Here is a 12,036-nt window from a genome sequence, read left to right on the forward strand (position 1 = left end):
AAATCTTACCAAGACTAAATTTTTACCATTTTCCTTTGTGGAAGGATAAGCTAATTGGTAACCAGTCAGGAATCATTTAAATGATTCATTACTCACGAAAACAATACAATTTCCCTTGTCTTATCCCTTAGGTTTCAAATTTTGCATATCAAAATTACTTCTTACCAAGGGAAGAATATTCCTATTAAGTTGAAGCTAAAAAATATTAGAAAATAAGAAGACAGGAGTTATTGAATTCACTTTTTAATGCAAGAAATTATGTGAAAGAGCAGTGTGAATTGCCACTTTATTTTTCTAATTGCATATTCCTCCTCCTGTCTCCTCCCTTCTTACTGTTTTCAGGTGAAAGATCAAGGATAAAATTTCTCACCTGTTCCACCATAAAACAGAGGGCAAGTAATGAGCCCAGCAAGACTTGACCCTGCCATCACTCTCCTACCTGCTGTCAGCCTGTTTGACATCAGTGGGGTAGAAATGCCTCAGACTGGATACCAAGAGCTCTCCCACACTGCTGTTATTACTAGTCTTAAGACCGATGGTCCACACAGATAATTACATTTGTAGCGACAAACACTGCCGGAGATCAAAGTTTTTACAGTGTTTGTTTTGAGCTGCTGCATAGCTACCACTACAAGTTATTGCATATTAATACAATGCCAAAAAAAGTACTATGTGGTGATGTCAGGACACGGCATTGTCCTCATTTTGTACTTCCTTCATCAAGGTATCGAATTCTCCTTGCTGGTACACCTTTGAACTACATTAAAATAAATCAAGTGAAAGGATGCTATCAGAAAGGGAAGACTTTCAAGAACGCAGTGGTTTGATACATGGGAGTGGTTCCCCGAACGAGTGCCCCTCTCACTCTGCTGCAAGCACAATCATACCGTCTGCTCTGATCAGGCAGGTAGGCTGGATGAGAGCCACGTGTAGCATCTTCAAGGGTCAAACACTGTTTAGATAAGGCAGTGGTCTGACTAAGAGCCATGAGAAAGCCTCCTACAGTCTCCGTTCCAGTAAGACAGTTTACAGACAAACAATCATCAATCTGCAATTCCTCATCCCCCACACCATCTTCGCCAAAACAAAAATGGAAAGACAAAAAAACAAAGAACCAAAAGGAGATGCTTTAATATGACAAATATTTTCTATACCAAATCACTTTTTTACAGCACAATACAGGCACTGAGACTGAACTCAAGTGAGCGCGTACTTCAGTTTCAGCTACACTGGTACCATACCAGCTTTACACCACCATGGTCAGATACTTGCTTTGGTTTTTGCTACATTTTGAAGTCTTGAAGGAACACTTAAAAAGAAATGCCTTCATCGAGCTTAAATGCGTTATTTATAAGCCTCAAAATACCAACCATAACTCAATTAAGGACCATTTATCCTGCTTCCATTTGCTTTCCTGAAGAAGCAATCACCGCTGCTTTACACGTTACCTTTCGCACTGGTCTCATCAGACAACAGGCTTTGTGTTGGCATGGTGGTTTCCCTCTTTGACCACGGAAAAACACCATTCTCTACTGCTTTGAGGTTCCAGCCCTGACACACCAGGCAGCCTTATGAGCACGCACAGGTCAACAAGCAGGATCAGGACTCAAGTTTGTAACAGAAAAAAACAGATACTATAGGCCTGTGGGGGCCATGAAGTGCAAACACTGGGATTCATCCCCTGTCACTAGAGGTCCAGTGCTCTTTCATATGCCACTCTCCACTTTCAGTCTAAATGCAGTTTTTTCAGTAAATAAAGCTCTTCCTGCTCTTTTAAACCATTTTATGCCCTTAATGAGAACCGAAGGCTCCGGGGAGACCTTATAGCGGCCTTCCAGTACCCGAAGGGGCCTACAGGAAAGCTGGGGAAGGGCTGTTTGCAAGGGCATGTAGCAATAGGACAAGGGGCAATGGTTTTAAACTAGAGCAGGGTAGGTTTAGATTAGACATTAGGAAGAAGTTCTTTACAACGAGGGTGGTGAGACACTGGCACAGGTTGCCCAGAGAGGTGGTGGAGGCCCCATCCCTGGAGACATTCAAGGCCAGGCTTGATGAGGCTCTGAGCAACCTGGTCTAGTTAAAGATGTCTCTGCTTACTGCAGGGGGGTTGGACTAGATGACCTTGAAAGGTCCCTTCCAACACAACACATTCTATGACATTCTATGAGTGTAGATCTGGAAGCGAACTGGAAACTGTTAGTCCCAATGTGACCAAGGAGCAACATTAAATCTACAATTCTGATTGAGCTGTCCTGTGAAAGTGTTCCTGGCAAGAGCTTATTTGGCAGCTCGAGTGAAACCGGTAACTAATAGTCATGATTTAAAACCGGTGAAATACCTGCATTACAATGAAAAATTATCTACATAGCGTTTTCATGTGTGGTTTATACAAAACAGACCTCCTCTAGAAAATGCAGAGTACGGCTCAGTCTGAATCTAGCATGTCTTACACATGCTCCAGGGGTGCAGAGCCAGCACACATCCCTTTGCAAGAACAAAACACATCCTTCTAGTACTAGACGCACTGAGCCAGCGTTTACACACTGATCTGCTAATAAGGAGACACGGGAATTCCAGAACACAAGATTTATATTTATTAGTATTTTACATTACCATGGAACTTGTCAAGTTCGGGCACTTTAAATTATGAGGGCTGCTATCGCATGTTCCCTTATCAGTCTTTCACACAACTGCGTTACTGAAGCATCCTGATAAGAATGTCTAAAATGTCTGCTATGTTGTTAAAACAGCAAACTCCTCCTTTTGAGCTCCGACCCAGCCATTTCAGTCAACAAAGCTCTTTCCACTCTTTCAAAACACTTTCTACTCACTTAATGGCTGCGATCATACTGACTGTCTTGGAAACTGCTACTCCCCAAAATAATACAGCACAGCTATTTATTCATGGTAGTGGCTTGACGTGATATTTTGAGGACTACCATTTCGCAACATGGAATGAAACATGGACATCCATCTTTTGACAAGAGATCTAACTATCACACTTCAGGCTTCATACACAGAACATTAACACACCTTTTAAATGAAGAAAATCAGGAAACCGCGCAACTAAAACAAACAACTTGCCAAAACCAGCATACGTTTTTGCACTTGCTTTTACATTCCCAGGCTCCCTAAGATCAATGTAAATATAGATAGGCATGTGCGTATGTGTGTATATATATGCATTCATTCTCAACTGCACTTCTCAGGAAGGTGCCAGTCAGAGGAAGAACAGTCAGGAGTGTAAAAAGAGATTTCTACTATAATGAGCAGAAATAGTTCTATTTGTTGTCATTTTGGGGTTGTCGGGGGTTTTTTGATTGTTTCTTCTAAAACCTGTCTTCTGTAAGCTCAGTTAATATCTTTGAAACAACACCTGATAGCAAACTTAGCTATATAGCCATAGATAGAGCTGGAATTAAATGTTAAAACACCAAACTATGAAAGTCACCTATCCTTGCACTCATTTCATTCTGCAAGAATCCCACTTGGGAAGGAAGAAGAAGGGAAAGGTAGAGTGGGGAATGCACAGCTAATTAGCGAGGTTTCACAATCTATTTCAACCTGCCAACCCATTTTTCTGCCAGTCCTGCACACGTAGATAGGATGAAAACCAGAAAGTCCAAGTTCTTCACACTTTTATTCCTCAGTCCCCCAATTCTGATTGTCTGCCTGGGTACTCCTGTCCCCTCACCACTCTCCTCTGCCCTGCAGCTCCAGACCACCACCTCCAGAGCCAAGGAAGTCATTCACATGCAAAAAAACCCAAACAGGACAGAAAACATCTAGCAGCATGTGTTTTTCAGACAGCAAGGAGGCTATGGGAAGTAAGTTGTTCAAGATCTTCCCTAACGCTTAGTACCTTTACCGCAGTCCCAGCAAGCCACCCAAGGCTGAGTGATTCTTGACAGCACATACAATAAAACCCCAGGAAATACCTGTGCTGAACAGCCACACAGCACAGACTCACGGGCTTGTGCTGAGTGGGCTCAGACATTTGTAGGACACTGCGGGGCAAGGCTGTACAGACATACTTGTTTGACTCTCACCGGTGTCAGGCAGCACCCTGCTCAGTCCAATTAGCATAATCAGGGAAGATGTAAGGGGAGAAGCAGGGCTCATTAGCTTAAGCAAAGCACCTTGTCAGCTTGGGAATCTCTGCACGGGGCTCAGATGCACAAACAGATGTACCCATCACGACTGAGCCTTTTTTACTCCCTGCAGTCAGCAGGTATTTCATTATGTCCAAGAACTACCTACTACTGAAGCAACGCGTCTTGTCATCTGACAGCAGAGTGGGGCGATTCCTCACTTCTTAATGCTGCTTTTTTGAAGCAAATAACTGCAGGGGCCTTACAGGTCAATGTATGATGCTTTCTCCCTCTTTTTAGGCAGATAACAGCCTTCCTTTGCGTAATCTTTTTTGAGAGGAGGATCCTATTATGTTTGTCATGTATTTGTTTTTGTTTTTTCTATTTCCTTGCATAGCATTCTAGGTAGTTGAAGAGGAGAGGAAGAACACGGTGCTAACAATAATTTCACTACTTCACTGTACCTTCCGCATCTCAAAATACTCTCCAGATGGAAAGAGTTTATTTGTAAGTAAGCAAGCAGAAGGCTGACTGAAGAAAAGTGATAATTACATTAGAATAATAATAACAACAAGAAAACCTGGAGCTAATCAAGACTGCCTGCTTCATTTAATTTAAGAAGAGACTTCACCCTATAATGAAGACAGATAAAGCTCTGCAGCTCACTCACCCATTCTACAAATGTCAACTGGAGCAGTAGAACTGCTCACTAAGCCAAACCCCTTCAGTTGAACTGGTTTAACTGGTCAATGATAGTAAGAAGTAAGTGCCTGTACTTATATCTGCTTGATCACGCTGCAGGCTATCCCTCTGGTTGAATAAAGATAGTTATACAAATATTTAAATGGATCTAGTAAAAGTAAAAAAGAATCACGGCTATTCTCTACTATGGATCTAACGGAATGGACATGTCTTAACTCAGAAACAAGTTACGAGGACCTTCCCGCCTCAAACAACAGCAATATATGACACAGAGACATTATTTTGCTTTTTTCCCCCCATAAGAAGCTCATTCTTTAACAAAGTTGCTCGCAGTGCATAGTTTTACGAGAAAACAAGCAAACAACACTCCTTTCAAAAAATGTACAATAGACCCAAAACAAGTTAACTGTGAACATAAGATTAGCTCCTCCAGTGCTCTTCCCGGTGCTCCACCCTGAGTGTCAAACTCACTTTTACTTCATCAGAGGTTCATGTTACCTGAGGTTTCTTTTTGTGAACTATTTGCACCAGAAATGCTAAATCAAGCTGTTGAGAAGAGAGGTTATTATCTGCCAGAGAGAAAAACTTCTGGCAGCTGAAGGCTTAAAGCACAATTTGCCCACTGCCTCCATTGCAGACACCTCTCCATTGCAAGGAATCTCTGCAGCTACGGTCACAAATGTCCACCCATCAGGGAAGCCAAACCACATTTTGCCCAGCTTCTGTCAACTGCTACAGCCTTTTTAATGCTTCAGCAGGATTCACTGCAGTCCAAATACTGGAAGTGAGACAAAGGGAATTTATAAATCATCACTCCAATTCTGACTGAAGACTGCCTAGCACAGAAACCCACGAATAACCTTCCTCTCTTCATCTATTGTGGCCCTCACTCCCCAAACAGATTTCTTCTATTACTAGTGCAATAACTTGGTAATAACCTGCACTAGTGCAATAAACTTTACTTGCCATAGCAGAGGGGGTTTCTCCATTATTTAAAGAGCTGCCAAGAGAACCCATTAGAAACAAATAGAACACTACAGCACCTCAGGTTTCCTTAGCCTGCCTGTACTTCTGACATCTCAACAGAAAAAGAAGCTAAGAGTAATCCCTTCAACTTGCTTCTTTATCTTCTTCCTCTTGACCTTTGTGCCATCAGGTGCCTCTGAAACATTCATCAGTGTCTGCAGTTGGGAACACCAATGCTGATTAACAACCAGAAACACAAAACTCACTGAGAAGGAACACTGATACCATCAATGCTACCAGTTTCTTGAAGAGTATCTAATGTTCCCTCCCAACGTAACCATCCAGGGTCAATGTGCCTGTCAGGCTGCAAACAAACCTGGAATAAATCTGAATGTACAAGTAGTTCAGAATACTATTCTGCTACAAAGGGCTTGTGATCCCTTTTAACTAACCTACCAGTAGCAGCAGCCTTTTCTTTTAAATGCACACTCCAAACAGAAAATGGAAAAACAACTCCCCTCTTGGAGAACTTAATTTATATTCTCTTCCTCCTGCTGCTGCCACCAACATTATCAGCTTTGAGAAAAGCATCGACAGGCTACTAGATACTGTTAGGGTCATCGTGGGCGCAGCAAACCAGCTCACCAGTGATGCTCACTAACACAGCAGCACAATAAAGCAGCAGTGAAACAGAGGAGAGTACTCCACCTCGAGCACTGCGTTCAGTTTTGGGCCCCTCGCTACAAGAGGGACATTGAGGTGTCGGAGCGTGTCCAGAGAAGGGCTACAAAGCTGGTGAGGGGTCTGGAGGACAAACCTTATGAAGAACGACTGAGGGAGCTGGGGTTGTTTAGCCTGGAGAAGAGGAGGCTGAGGGGAGACCTTATCACCCTCTACAACTACCTGAAAGGAGGTTGTAGAGAGATGGGGGCTGATCTATTCTCCCTGGTGACAAGTGATAGGACGAGAGGGAACGGGTTCAAGTTACGTCAGGGGAGGTTTAGATTGGATATTAGGAAACATTTTTTCACTGAAAGGGTTATTAAACATTGGAATAGGCTGCCCAGGGAGGTGGTGGATTCACCATCCGTGAAGGTGTTTAAAAAAAGGGTAGATGGGGCACTGAGGGACATGGTTTAGAAGTGGCTTTTGTCAGGGTAGGTTAAAGGTTGGACTTGATGATCTTAAAGGTCCCTTCCAACCTCAGCGATTCTATGATTCTGTGATTCTATGAGAGACAGAAAAGCAGCAGAAGAAATATTCTAACAGGCATGGGACACCCGTGTTTTGTTCAGCTTCACCCCAGACAGAACTTGCAAATACTAGAGCAGCTTTCAGACCCTGCTATTGTCTGTGAAGGTTAGGCTTGGTTCCCAATGCTGCTTCTTGGTTTAAACTGGAAGTCTCTTGGACCAAGAAGCACTGCAAGCAAGGACCTGAAGTTTCTCCAGCCGGCACCAGCAAGTTAAAAATAAGAGCAGCCATAAGCTACGCTGTTGAACTACAGGAGCAGCTTTTCCCTCATGGACCATAAGTGCAACCACCCCGGTACTGTAATCATTAACAACCACATTCACCTGCCTTCCTTGCTTCATTTACTCGCTCCAATGCACTAGTACTGCCTGGACTTCTCTAACGGCAAATCATGAAACAAAGCTGACAGCGAAAAGCTGGGGCAGCAGTTAAAGTGACTGCCAAAGAGAAATCTGTTTGCTCAGGCAAAAGCTGTTCTCAGTCCAAACATGGGAGTCATAATCTTACAGCCATTTGCTTGGAAGACAATGAAGGGAAGGCAGAACAGACTGGGAAACTACAGCTTGCTGCGGTAAGAGAGGAGAACAATCTTTGTGCCCAGATTTCTTTGCTCTGCAGGGTAAGTTTTACAAAGCTGACAACCGGTAGCAACATGTAGTGGCCCCAGGCATCATGCCTGCCTATCAAAGACTTGGATTTTAGCCCTGCAGAAATTACAACTTTTCAGTTCTCTGGAAGCTCTATCGGCCGAGAAGAAAGCAAGAGAATAATGAATGACCTAACTAAAAATTAATTTAATACACGCATTGCATACTGCTAAGCCATAAACTTAGGGGTGTGGGGAGACCTGGGGGAAGACAGGGAAGAGGAAGACATCTTGTATTTGACAGGAACAGCACAGCCACAGATTACAAAAGGCATTAACTGGGGCTGCTATGACAGCAAAGTCATCTACTGGAGTGGTAGGGTTGGCACACCAAATGGGAAGTCTGGATCCAGCAGATAAGCCCTGGAGACAAAGGAGAAGCAGCTCAGCAGTCCAGGCTGGAAAAAGACAGTGGGGAAAAGACAGGTTAGGACGTCGTGAGTTGAGGCGCCAGCCTGCAGCTAAGCGAAGAAAAAAATAGGTAAATCCGGAGAAGCTGCACAGACGTCAAGAAGTCATTTGTTTGGCCCTGAGTTGGTCCCTGAGTGCTGGTGGCTTACAGCCTCATCATCCTTCTGCAGGACTCAAAGCCACCCTGGCCACCTCTCCGGTGGGTGACAGGGGAAAGCGGACACAGTCCAGCTCTCACACACTGTCCGTAGGTGCCCCCCATACACTGACCATACAGGGGATGCCCCACCACCGCAACAGCTCAGTTGCTGCGTGCCGCCAAGGCAGGTTTGCCACCCACGCACACTCAGAGGATGGTGGCTTCGAGGCCAGGAGAGAGGGTGAGCCAACCTGACGCCCAGAAACACCTACCACCGCCCACTTCGCTTTCACGCAGACACAGTAGCTCTGCTGCATTTCTGCAACATCCTTTTTAATACAGTGTTCATCAGACAAAATAAACTGCCAAACCGAAGGTCCCGATTTACGGTCAGAGACTTTTTTTTGAAGCCCTGCAAGAGACCCAAACTGTTTCAGCTTCCTCTTCCAAATGTCAGCCTTGAGTCGTTCTTGTCTGGCCGGCGGAAGCATGTGACGTGAAATAAAAGCCAGGAAATAAGACTTTCTGAATAAACATTTATTTGGTGAGAAATACTTCTGATTTTTGGCAGAGAAATGTCAGAAACCTGAAGCCCTATGTATAGCATGCCTACAGAGTGCAATTTCTATTTAAAGGGAAGCTGCAGCTGTCTGTAGCTCTTAATGAAGAATAATGCCTGGGAATAAATTACCGCCGCTTCTGAGAGACATTTCTCAAATGACAGCGATTCTTCCCTTTTTCCCTCTCCCTATAAATACTAAGTGGCATGTACTGGGCAGTTGTTTGGAAGAACGGACACATGCAGCGCTCTCTTTGGTTGGTAGCCTGGTAATTTCCGTAGAAAACCACAAAATGGTTTAGCATACTGATACCAAGGCAATTGAAAAGCAAAGACGTCCTAAAACATTAAGGCTGCACGTGTCAAAACTTCCCGTCGCTCTTCCAAGGTGTGCACAGCTCATCACCATTTGAGCAGACACTGGGCACGGGCATCACTTCCAACCACGCCACAAACCCGGCGCTGAGGCTCCAGGCATGGGAGATGGCCACTCGCAGACAACCGGTGTAAAAGGCTCGCGAACGTTCTGTTTTCATCCCTTGTGTATGCCTCCTCTCTGAGGGGCTGCCGCAGTGGCAGCGCGGGCAGGCGGAGAAGGGGATGCTCGGGGGAGAGGGTGTGCCTGCACCGCTGCCAGCCTAGCCAGGCGGCTCAGGAAGCGGCATTGACATCAGCCCCAGGAGCTGTGGCTCCCAGCCCCACCGCAGGTCCAGGTGCCAGGAAAAACAGCCAGCAGCCAGAGGAGGAGTACGGATGAGATAGGGCCAGGGTGAGGGGAGCGAGGAGGCAGCAGCTCAAAAATGGGACGGGACCGGGGCTAAGCCTTACGCAGCCACAGTCCCTGGGACCCTCTTCAGAGTCAGCCCCCATGGCAGCAGGTCTCCACCGAAGGTGGGCACAGAAAAGCCATCGGAGTGAGGAGAGGGGATGTTTACTATCCTGCCATATGCAGTTTGCCCAAAATAACAACTATAGATACGAGATCAACTGAAGATACTTCCGTTATTGACACATACTGGATTTAGAGATTTATTTTCCATTTCCCACAAAGCGTGCCAGAGGTTTTCACATAAGCGCAAAAAAAAAAAAAAAAAAGTGAAGAAATGCTTGCAAGTGAGGAACACGAAGAGTTTATTCGTTGCTTCTGTCAGAATGTGTTTGTGCTTGTGCGGCTAGCACTCCAAAAAAACTGCGGCATATGTTTTCAGGATGGAAAAAAAACCTCAGGATACCTAAATCCTACCAGAAAATTACAAAACCGTATGCTGAAATTCGCAAGGTACCCTCCTGCGAGAGCAAAGGAGCCTTGCCTCGCTTTGTTTTTACCCCTCAGTAAGTGAAGTACATGTTCCTCCTTAATGAATCCTCCTGACATCCCTTTCTCTCTCTGCAAAAGAGGAATATGGACTTGATTTGTACAAGCTCTGCTATTCCAGAAATGTGCTTCATCCAAATGAGGAGAGCAGGAGAAAGGAAGCGAGAAATTTGTACTGTTTAGTAAACAGGCAGTTTCTAGGTGGATACAAGACACTGGTCTCAATCGACTGCCCCCCTCCCTCCTCACACCCCCCCTTCCTCTGAAATTTGCCTGGGTGGCAGGAGGAGGCGGCGGAAGGGATGAGAACAGCTACCGCTTGCAATGGGAAAGGTCTGATAGCTTTCGGCACATCTCAACGTGATGATATCCTGCAAACACTCAGGGAAGAGAGCGGTATTTTTCAGTAAAATCATTGTACGCTGGCATTTCCCTTTCAGCAGAAACACAATCCCTCCTCATCTCTGGTATTCCTGTCTCCCCAAGAGGATAAAGGAAAGAAGGGAGGGGAGAGGAGGAGCCTGGCCAACCGCCACCTCCTTGCAGCACTGTCCTCCAAGCAGAAGCCAAGTGACAAAATACACTCTCAAGGAACTTCTAAAGAGCTCTCCATCACCTACTAAAGACTCCCCGAAAGAAACCAGCCCTGGATGCCAGCGTGAGAGCCATTCTCAAGAGCACTTCTTTGCATCTGTACCTAGTGAGAAGAGTGCTGCTTTTTCTGTGCAAACCCGGGCCTCCTGAGTGTAATTCAGGGTTTTGGCACCACAACAGCAGACCACCATGCTGCACTTTAAGCGGGCTCATTTTAAACCATTTAGAACAGGTCAGAATGTAATAATCATAACAGCATCTTTGACAGATGCTGTAATACATCCCCTGTAATGGCTGACAATCACCTCCTTTTCTCATGCAGTTTATCTGGCTGATCTGGCACACCACATACCTTAGAGGACCCGGGCAATGCTCTCCTCGGCATGAGGTGGTGCTGCTGTTGCAATCAGTGGACCTGACTGCAAGATCTTGAACAGACATCTCCTGTTATCCCAACAGCTTTGCATGCCAGGACAGTTTTATTATTATTATCATTATTATTTTAGTTATTATTTAAGGCTGCCCTCCTCTGCTCTAGGATGTCAGTGTGCACAGTAAGCCCTTGTGGTTTCAAAGAAGTCTTTTAAAGTGTGGGAATAAGCCAATATGGTCATGTCTGCTTCGATACATAGACAGTGAGATGCTCTGGGTCTCAGAGGCCCCTTACTCATCTCAATGAGTTACTAACTTGGCAGCTTAGCGGTCCTAGTAACTAACAACTCAAAATGTCAGCTTTGTTAACTATTTCACTGTAGATCAAAGCATGTGGGAAAGGGGAGAGATGAAGATTTTTCGGTGTCTTCTCTAACATCTGTTTTGCAAGTGGCTCTTGGGACAGCAGCCCCGCTTAGAATCTGTCTCAACCCAAAGGAAAAAGCAGAGCAAAGTAGGTCATCCAACTTCCAGGGAGCTAGAAGGCATGCCCAGCAGTCATACAATATATTTATATTTACTAAATTTATGGAAAGTGCAAAAACTATTTTGCTCAAACCGGAAGAATCTGCAGCTGTTTTATCACTAATATCCTGAAGGACCACTGCACGGTTTGGGCATAAGGATTTAAATACTAATGTATCTGATTTTGAAATTCCCAAGGTTCCTTAAGACAAGAATAAGGATTAATTTCAAACCTGGCAGGCAGAGAATTCTTGTTTTCCTGTTTGTGAGGATGTTTACATTTGATCTGCACATTCGCCCATTTCAACCCAGAAAAGCAGTGGGCTTCAGGAGAAAAAACAATGAACATAAAAATATTTATGCCTTCTCTGTAGCCATCCCTCATGGGAACAGTTTTTTTTAAAAACCGCAGGTGGGTCAAGGTCTTAGCTATGTGACTGTGTTCCCCTCTGTGTGCTACTC

The 12,036-nt window shown here is 44.7% G+C and overlaps 1 protein-coding gene across 13 annotated transcripts in view; it reads right to left on the reverse strand.

Annotated features, from left to right (window-relative positions):
• Nucleotides 1–12,036, reverse strand: part of ATXN1 (ataxin 1) — a 371,277-nt gene that overhangs the window by 76,036 nt on the left and 283,205 nt on the right. The gene's annotated exons all lie outside the window — the stretch shown is intronic.

This window comes from Larus michahellis, chromosome 2 (assembly GCF_964199755.1).
Source record: "Larus michahellis chromosome 2, bLarMic1.1, whole genome shotgun sequence".
NCBI classification, from domain to species: Eukaryota; Metazoa; Chordata; class Aves; order Charadriiformes; family Laridae; genus Larus; species Larus michahellis.